This window comes from Corticium candelabrum, chromosome 2, assembly GCF_963422355.1.
Source record: "Corticium candelabrum chromosome 2, ooCorCand1.1, whole genome shotgun sequence".
NCBI classification, from domain to species: Eukaryota; Metazoa; Porifera; class Homoscleromorpha; order Homosclerophorida; family Plakinidae; genus Corticium; species Corticium candelabrum.
The window spans coordinates 4,075,910-4,085,975 of NC_085086.1; positions in this window are offsets into that span (position 1 = coordinate 4,075,910).

Here is a 10,066-nt window from a genome sequence, read left to right on the forward strand (position 1 = left end):
TCTACAAGTAGATGTGTCTATCTGTATCTGTAAGTCAAATTTAGCAACAATACAGCTAGTATCAATCATTGAAAAAAGCTTCACAATCCAGCGCTCTCCCCAGGATCTTTAACAGAGCGACCCACTCTGCCTTATTCTAAGAAATAGGTTGTTTAGGTCATCCAGAAACCATGGCCTGACAGTGCTGAGAGCTAGACAGTGGGTGGCATCTAGTTAGCAAACACTGTACACACTCACACATGCAGCCACTTATCACGCTTCTGCACCTGGTGTTCATGTGCAAGTACTGCACATAAAATAACCAGCTAACCGCAAGTGAATCATGTCCGCGTCGCAGAGAACTATTCGGTCTTTCTTCAAGAGCAATGTTGTTGAAGCTTAAGAACACCTGTGAAATATTGTGAAAGAAAACAAAGGGCAACAGTGGGCATGGCATTAGGCAAATATGCCCGCTTAATGGAGTATCCCTCTCTGCCTTTTAAAAGTGCCCTCTCACAATTCAGCATGCACACATAGACACACCCACACCACTTGAAATTTCAAGTTGTGTCATAACGAAGCAGATCAAGGAAACGAAACATCTTAGGGTGAATCACGTTCTATGGCATTCTTTTGTCCTAGTACAAAGAGAAATGCAAATCGCGCTCTTGTACGCCACGGCAGTTACACTACTCGTCCTTGATATTTCGAGAAAGCTAACAATAATTATGTTAAGTTCTTTATCTACACATCGACCATTTACCATCTTGAGATAGCTTGCTGTTGAACGACAAACCACTTTCTCTATTGTTTTCTTGTGCACGTGACCCAGAAATGGGTGAAGCACAAAGCATTATTGTGATGGCATCCAAAACTTGGAATGTGAAAGAAGCAAGCACCAGACGCTGCCAACAATGCAGATTGCGCAGCTATCTTTACAGTGCATGATACAGCGGGTTGCCAAAAGTCTTGGTACGGTGAGAAAATAGCAAATTTCGTATGCTCTTTGCCTTCAAAATTGTACCCACAAGTGTCATGAGGAACACATCTATAAGATAATGTTCTTAGATTATTCAGGCATTTCTTGAAGTTTGTGAAGACAACACAAGGAGTCTTTCTGAGCTACTATGCCAAGATGAAAGGAACTGACCATCGAAGAGCGATCACAGATTGTTGGGATGGTGAAGGCAGGGATGACAATGTCAGCTGCCACCCAAAAGATTACGAGGCCACTTTCCACAGTGGCGAACATAGTAAAGAAGTACAGAACAACTGGACCAGTAGCTAACAAGAACAGAAGTGGAAGACCTCAGAAAGCAACACCATGTGATCTGCGCCACTTGCAGAAGATCGTCAAGGATGACAAGAGGATTTCTTGCAAGGACATTAGTCAGAAATGAAGCCAGGCGTCTCAAACGTCTTTTAGTCAAAGAACAGCTAGAAGAAGATTGAAGGAACTGGGATATAGAGGACGAGCAGCTCGGAAAAAACCCTTCATTAGCGACATCAACAAAAGACGTAGAGTACAGTGGGCCCACGAGCACAAAAGGCATGACTGTAAAAGAGTGGGGAAATATTGTATTTACCCATGACAGCAACATTAGACTAAATGGAAGTGATGGCCGAGTGTACATATGGTGAAAATCTACGGAAGAGTGGCTGCCCATGTGCACAGTGGGAACTGTCCAACAAGGGATATTATGGATGATCTGGGAGCAATTTCAAGTGAAGGTGCTGGTCCTCTTGCTTTCATCGAGGGTAGTGTAACAAGAAAGAAATACATCAAAACTCTTAATAAACATTTTCTCCCTCTGGTGAAAACACGAGAAGCTAGAGGAAAGCCTACATTTCTGCAAGATGACAATGCAACCGTTCATCGTGCAAAGATTGTGACCAAATGGAAAGGGGATTGGGGGAGTACTGTCGTTACCTTGGCCAGCTCAAAGTCCTGACCTCAATCCAATAGAAAACCTTTGGGCATTGCTCAAGAAAAAGTTCGCAACCAAATTTGGGGTCCATCCAACAAGAAAGAATTGAAAAAGGCAATCACAGATGAGTGGCAGAAACTACCATTGGCACTAATTCAAAATTTAGTATCATCCATGAAAAGCAGGATTGCTGCTGTAATTAAAGCTAAGGGATATTCTTCTAAGTATTAGGGAAGCAAATTGTATATGGATAGATTCTTCTAGCATGTTGAGTTTACAAACAGTATAAAAAACAAACTTGCATGGGTCAAGAGCGAGCCCTACCAAGACTTTTGGCAACCCACTGTAACTATAAGGACTGGCTAGAATTGACGAATAGCCTACAGTTAGCGACAGACAATGAGGTAGCTATAGCAGTGTTTCTTCTACAGAAATTCAACAGCTGCAAGTCAGATGTATGCGTTGGTACATTGATAAGCTAGTACACGTACAGAGCTTCATACATGGTAGATGTTTCAATGCCATTGCGATAATGCCCTGTGCTCCACTCAATTTTGGGTCATGTGCAACAAGGAAGAGATCGAGAAATCGCTTTGTTGTTCAACAGCAAGCTATTTCAAAACTGGTAAATGGTAACTGTGTGGATAAAAGCACGATTTCAAGTTTGCGCGAGTGTGTCTGCACATTCGCGTGAATTTCATGACTGGGTTCCCTTTAAGTATTCTGGGGAGAACACTGTGACACAATCTAACACCTCAACAAACAAAGCAGAAGTTGACAGACTTGCATTCACATTAACTTAGTTAATTAACAGCATAACAGTTACTTCAGAAATAAATAGAAATGTAGTATAATATATACAGAAACTACTCACTCTTGAGTCACGAAACAGTAAGGGGTGGTTCACAATTTTCGTCATTTCCACGAGCGTACAAAACGTATGCTAGGAGGGTAAAGGGTAGGGTCTCTTTAAATGGTGATTAGGATATTGATCTATTTATCTTTCATTTTAATACCAAGCAAAGCTTTACACAATGCCCTTCAAATGCTCGGGAGATGCGTTGCGCAGGACCCTTATTAGATGGTTAGACTGCTTTGAGTTGAGATCTTTCAATGCAGTCTAGAATCACAAAGTTTGCCCATGCGCATCCTGAATTAATCTAGGTATTTAAAGGTAGTGTGGAGGTCTGCATGGAAGCCTTCCAAGACTTTCAGTCATTGTTTACATATTGCCTGCGTAAATGAACCAGTGCGCACCAGAATCTGCACTGTCTATATCATCACTTTATGAACGTGTCTGTGTTCAACAATGAACATCGATCATGAAGAAATACAATGCCTGCCGGACGGAAGGAGTGGAAGGCCGCTGCAAAAGACAAGGCCAAATTCTGCCTCACGTTTGAAGCAGTGACGAAAAAGATGAAAAACAGACGCAGAAAGGATTCGGAACACTGCATTGGTTTTTGAAAAAGACGGTAAGATGCCACATTCTACGTAGTATCCTAGAAACAATACTTGTATTTTACAATGAGAATACAATGGAGGCCAAAAACGGATCTGTGTCAGGATCACAATGTGTCCTCTTCAAGTAAAGTTCATCCCAATGATTCAAGCTCGTCCTCTCAAGTTAGTCACTCCCCTGTTCAACTGCAGGAGGCTACAATGCCACAATCTGTTGAATGTTCTGAGGCGTTACTTGTACGCATCTTAGATAGACAGAAGACTGTCATTAGACATATGTGCGCATCACTAAACATTAGTTCAGATCGACTTCTTCATCCAGATGTCACATCTCACGGCGAATTCAAGCTTGCGCTGTCCTCTGTGGCTACTTCCTTACAAAGAGTTCAATTCACAATAAAGAGAGTGGAAGTGTAAACTGAGTTTTGTTAAATCTCCCTCCAAAGTTGCATCTACGGTTGAACAGGCCTTATCACAACTGCATATTCTCAAAGATGCCCTGATTACCTTATCAGTAACGCAAATATTGACCTCAAGCCTTTCTGTGCAGCTAAGATCTTGTCAAGAAAAGCTGAAAAAGATGTTACCTCTTTTTAGAAGCAAAAATGTAATGGAAACAGCTATTCCTAGACAACAAGCTGCAGTGAGAGCTCAAAAGCAAAGGACATTTTCAAATTGACCAGCCTTGGTGACTACGTACTTACTGCATCAAATTCCCTTGGCTTGTACAAACAAAGTGAAGTGGAAGAGAGTGGGAAGAAACAAGTCTTCAAACCCCTGTCATCAGGACAGCTTAGCCACTTTGTGAGCATCAGGGATGCATGTTATCAGGTGAATTACCGTGCAGTGCCAGCAGAGATCCTGATAGAGACCTATAACCTAGAAGACAGGAACATTTTGAAGGAGATTGTCAACCAGCTACTGAAAGTATTTCCCTTGCTCTGTGTATGAAAGGGAGCACAATGGGTTCTGGTTGACTTCCACAAGTTGGTTTTTCATCCAAATTTTGTTTATGACCTTCTGACAATAGACACATCCGTTGAAGAAAGTGAAGATAGTGTACGTGCGCTGCCTGCTGAAACCTCATCAGAGGGCCCATTCTTTACAAGAAGACTGGCCAAAGACCTCTGCAAGAGCGATATCCTCAGCTTCTTTCTGTCATGTTGGACTCTATAAAACTGCATGGGTTTGAAGCACATGCCAGAAGGCAAACAGGGACAGGGTCATCTTGTGGTGTTCATTTGGAAGATATCCGTCAGCACATGCTCTCTCATATCGAAGGCCTTGACAAGAAATCTTGAACCAAAATATGTTATCTACTTTGACCAGCACGAGAAACCCCAAAGATGCTGCAAAGCATAAAGATGTACTTGATGTGAGAGTTGGTGTAAAGTCAGCTGATGTGAGCAAACATTGTGACGACAACCATGAGTATTTTGCAGCAGTGACAAATGTTCGAGAAATGTCTGCAGTATATCCCAAGGAGATGCATTGTGTTTTCTTGTGATTCTAAGGCCAAAGTCCATATAGGTGGTCAAGCTGTTTCGCGCTACCATCAGCTGCGGATATATATATATATATATATATATATATATATATATATATATATATATATATATATATACAGATGACGTACCTCGCTACTCTGATCATGATTTTCCTCAATGTCGCTATTTGAAAGAACCTGATGGCTACCTACTTGTTGCTGCAGAGTAGGTCTCCTGGCCAGCCAGAAGTTGGGAAAGGACAAGCTAGGTCGAAAAGTCTGTCAGAACTCCCGTCACTGGTCCCTTGTGGATCTACAGTCGTGGTGTAAAACATACGCCCACAACAATTGCCAACCACATCAATGATATGAGATATTCTTGCAAAGAATCCTGCACAGAAGAAACCTGTCATGGTTTTACTGACAGATGAGGGCCCTGATTAGAGCCCAAACTCTAATGTGAATGAGCTCTGTTAGGCCGCACATGGGAAGATAAATATTTAGACATGCTTGTTGCCACCTGTGGTGCCCCCGGACAATCAAGATTTAATCCCATTGAGCACCTTTGGTCCAGCTGTTCTCGTTGGCTTGCTGGAGTCTCATTGTCCGCGTGCTTGCCTGGAGAAAACTCAGCACCAGCACACTAGAACATTCCACAATCAGAAGGAAGAGAAGGAAGTGCAGGTGTTTACAAATGCCCTGGAATCACTTAAGTCTTATTGGGATGGAAAGATGCACAACGGTTTTCGTGTTATGTCTACTGCTGTACATTTCCGAAGAAGCAGCGGTCTCTACTCCGATTATGCCCGAGTCAAGACCATGCTCGACAGCAATTTACGGCATGTAAAGGAAGACAGCGAACTGCAAGCATACTTGGAGAAATGTAGGTTCTATGTCAAACACATGGACAGACGATGAGAACAGGTTGTTTTCAGAAAACAGCTTGTGGCAACCACAAATGTGTCTGTCAGAAAACAGATGTTGACGCTACTGAAGTCTTTAAAATACCTACTTGTGACAGATGGCTTTTGCCACCTATCACTCCAGATCCCAAGTTTCCAGGACACTACCTTGTCTTCGAGCAACTTGGTACCAATTTGTTATTCAGCGATCCTGATCAGCACATAACAAAGTCCTCAAATGGTTCCTGTACCACTTGCAGGTGAGGCTGTCCTCTGTACTAAAAATTTTTATCACTGTTTGCTGTTTATTTCAATATTTCAATAACTACTGATGAAATATGTTCAGGTATGTCTTTACAAGTCAGTCTGATTGCATCACACTTCCTGGTTAGTTTTTTTTTGTTAGGAAAGTCTGTGTGCAATCAATATCAGTATCAAGTGGCAGTATCTTAGCTATACCCTCACTACCAGTGACTAGTTTCCTGGCCACCCGAACAACATACTGATATGTAGTGTAACGCTTTGACTCAGACAATAATACCATATAACCAGTTATTCTGCGGTCTTAATTTACTGCAATTTGAGAATTTAGACAAAGTTTTAATTACAGCAAATTAAATTTCTGCATTCCAACCAGAAAGAGTTACTGGTACACACAGTGTCACATGTGTACATGTGTCGCAACAGTAACTTCCTGGGACTACGAGGATAGGGCTAAATATCTGTGAATTCTATTTGTGCACCCTGTGATTTCATCGCAGAATTATCATGATCGCAGAAATAACCGATTATGCGGTACATACCGCCATCTCATGTCTGCATAAAAAAGTACTTCTCCACCTACTTGTTGTTAAATTCTTTCACACGTTGCACTAAAAATTTTGCTCTAAATGAACACAATTGTAGTTTATACGATGAACATAATACATTTTGGAAAGAGCATTTTGTTTAGCAGCATTATTTGAATGATATTGGTGGGCATGCTCTAAAACTCTCCTTATCAGCTACATACTGTAAAAGAAGAAAATGTAACGGGAAGAAAAGTTAACGATTTCCCCAAAATTACATGTTTTTGCAGGTTAGCGGAAGAAAAGTTAACGATGTGAGTACAACCAGTTGCTAGTATGCAGAATCCAGTTGGACAGTAGTACAGTAGTTTACAAACAAAACAAAACCAAACTACAGTACCGACCTATAGAAACACAATGTCACCTGGTCAACGTCAATGCTACAGCAAACTGAAGAAGAGGAACTACCAACAAACAAACAAAAGTGACCACAAACAGCACTGTGAAGTGCGCTAGCACCCTTATGGTACAGTAGTAACAGTACTTATTGGTAGCAGCTGTGATCCCTGCTTCAAAAAGCCACGTTTAATAGTATCTTGCTGCTCCTTGAGCCAGCAGATGGTCTTGACAAGCCACTGGAAGTGAATGGGCTTCAGCCTAGAGGTTTTCATGTCAACCTTTATGTCCTCAATTGCCAAGTTGCTGTCAAGGCTAGACTTCACCTCCTCTGCACACCATTCTCCAAATTCTGCTTCAAATGGCGCTTGAAAGGATCATTGATGGAGATGTCCAGTGGCTGTAGCATTCCTGTACATCCTGTTGGTATGAACACTACCTTGACGTGGTGCTCACCTAATTTCTTGAGGACACTTTGACATCAATGGGCGGCAAAGACATCCCAAAGGCACAAACCAAACGTGTCTCCAGGTAACTGCAGATGTTGTCTTTCTGTTGCCATGTGAGGGCTCAACACCTTTTCAATGAACTCAATCATGGTTTCCTCAGTGGACCGATGATTCTGACTGTGCGTGATGTTCCATCCTGGAGGAACAACTACAGAAGAATGGCAATGAGAGGTTTTCCCAGCGTAGATCACCTGTGGTGGGAGCAGTTGGCCATCAAGGGACACAGATAATAGTACAGTGATTTCACGTTTATCATACAAACCAACAATTGCCACTTGCTTGCTACCCTCTGCAGCCAAACTCCAAGGGTTTACCGGCACCATCTTTGATCCAGTTTGATCACAATTGACAACCATTGTTGGCAGGATGTGAAACGTGCTGACTGCCTCAGCCACCTTGTTCAAAAAGGAAGCCTTCACTTCTGGGAAATCGGGAAGAATTTTACAAGCAGTGCGCGTTCCTTTCCTCTTGACGTAGCCAAGCCTAGTCAAAAATGACTTGGCCCAACTTTTATCCAAGTCAATGTGTCCGCCATGCTCCTTCAGAAGTGACACATTTTGGTGCGCAACGATGCCCTTGGCCGATGCCAGAACAATATCAGTACTGATAGTTGAACCAGCAGAGCGCAGGCTACAGACGAGTTTCTTCGTCAGATCATCAATCTCAACCGGCAGCAAAAGAGGGCGCCATCGGGGGCCAGACGACTTGACGCGAATTTCGTCGTACTCTTTTCCCCGCTCCATCTGCTCTTTCAGATTGCGCTTGAAGTTTCTTACTGTCACTTCAGGAAAGCGATGTTTAAGTTCACGAGAGAACTTCTCCACCGCACTTTTATTTCCGTACACAAGTGCGTGCTTGCCAATTTTCGTCTTTACATCCTCCTCGTAGCTGGCAGTGTACCTCTTTCTTCTTCGGCCACTGCCGTCACTTGAAGCATTGATGATCTCTTCAGCGACTGCTCTACCAGCAGCAAGTGCTCTCTCAGACTCATCGTCATCCCTAGATGTAGTCCACTGAAAATAACTTGTGATGCTGGACATCTTACTACTAGTACAATGATTCAACGCACCTTGGATGCACACCCAGCAAAACTGAAGTGGTACAGTTCCGTGAGACTGGGATACTACTATGTAGTAGGGACTGCTAAACTGCGCACGTGCAAGGCACATTTTGACAGCGATTTAAAAGTTACCAAAGGATTTTTTTCGTTAAAACGTTAGACTAAATTCCTCGTTACATTTTCTTCTTTTACAGTACTCTTGTTTCCTGCGTGCCAGTTTCTTCTGCTCCTTACACACCATTACGATATGGTATCAAGTAACAAATTAAGACAAGAAATCTTATCTGTCAATCGGCATGTGCGTTCCAGTCCCACGTAAGACAAGACTCATATCCACACTTTCTCTTCTACCAGTTAGAAAAAACGATCTTTGTCACATGCATGTGCAAGTTTTCTGCGAAGATCCTGTTCGCCAGCCCACGCAGAGAACGGTGAAATCCGACAAAACTGGTAAGTCGGCATATGCACATGCAGAGAAAGCCGCGGCAAACGGCGTGGTCAAATTTCATAGTAAAAACGTCATCCAACATCGGCCAAAAGTGCTATCGCCAAAGCGATAGTCAAAGATCATGGCTCTTGCATAGTGGTGCATGATGATATTAACCAGTGGTGCCATCCCTACTTAGGGAGTGTGTTAGCACTCCCCGGTAGAGCTAAATATCCAATGTGACAGACATTACAATATTAGACTACCATAAGACACACCAACCTACAAAACAAAAGAGCAAACAAGTACATGATCACAGAAAGACAGCTTAACATATCACTAAAGCCTACAGCGCCTTACAGCCATGAAAAAATCAAAATTATTTTAATGCATTTTTCGTTAGTTCTTAATGTTCATATGCCCAAAAAATTAAAAGTTTGATTTTTGAAGCTACATTCGTGAAGATATTGAGGTGCAAAGTTGCTTCGGATGTTTAGTCGGCGTACACTCACAAGTGACGTCACAAGAGAAACAGAAGAGGCTAGAGCGCATGTTGGCAATAGAAAACTCCTTTGAGAAAGTAATGTCTCGTTGTCTGCTGACTGCAGTAATGCGCTCAGAAAGAAAGTGTTTGATTTGATTCACTTCTCCAACAATGCCAAGATGTAAAAGAAATGGGCAAAATGAGTGAAACATGTGAGAAATCGGTGGGATGGGCCAACCACACGTTCAGACTCGTCCAGTGTGTATTCTCCGCCAGGATGTTTCGAAACAGAGGATTACATTAGTAGGAAGCTTTGGGCTTTACCTTGGCCCAAGGTAAAACCCTGAAGCATCAAGCTGCTCTGGCGATTTGTACTAGACGAAGCCCTTTCTCATATTGCAACGTGACAATGTGAGGAAGTCAACAAATATAGAAGAGGAGAAAGGCTGAAAGAAAGAATAAGAAATGAAGGGTAAGTCCTGTAAATTCTAATGATAGATCGAGTTGCTTGTTGCCAATTTCTACCTACTGCTAGAGAGTGGAAGTAAGTTTGAACCAAACAGATGAGCTTCTCTTGATGTTGATGTGGATTACGTCGACAATGCTAAAGAACCTGATCAGTGTCCTAGTGTTAGTCCTGGACTCC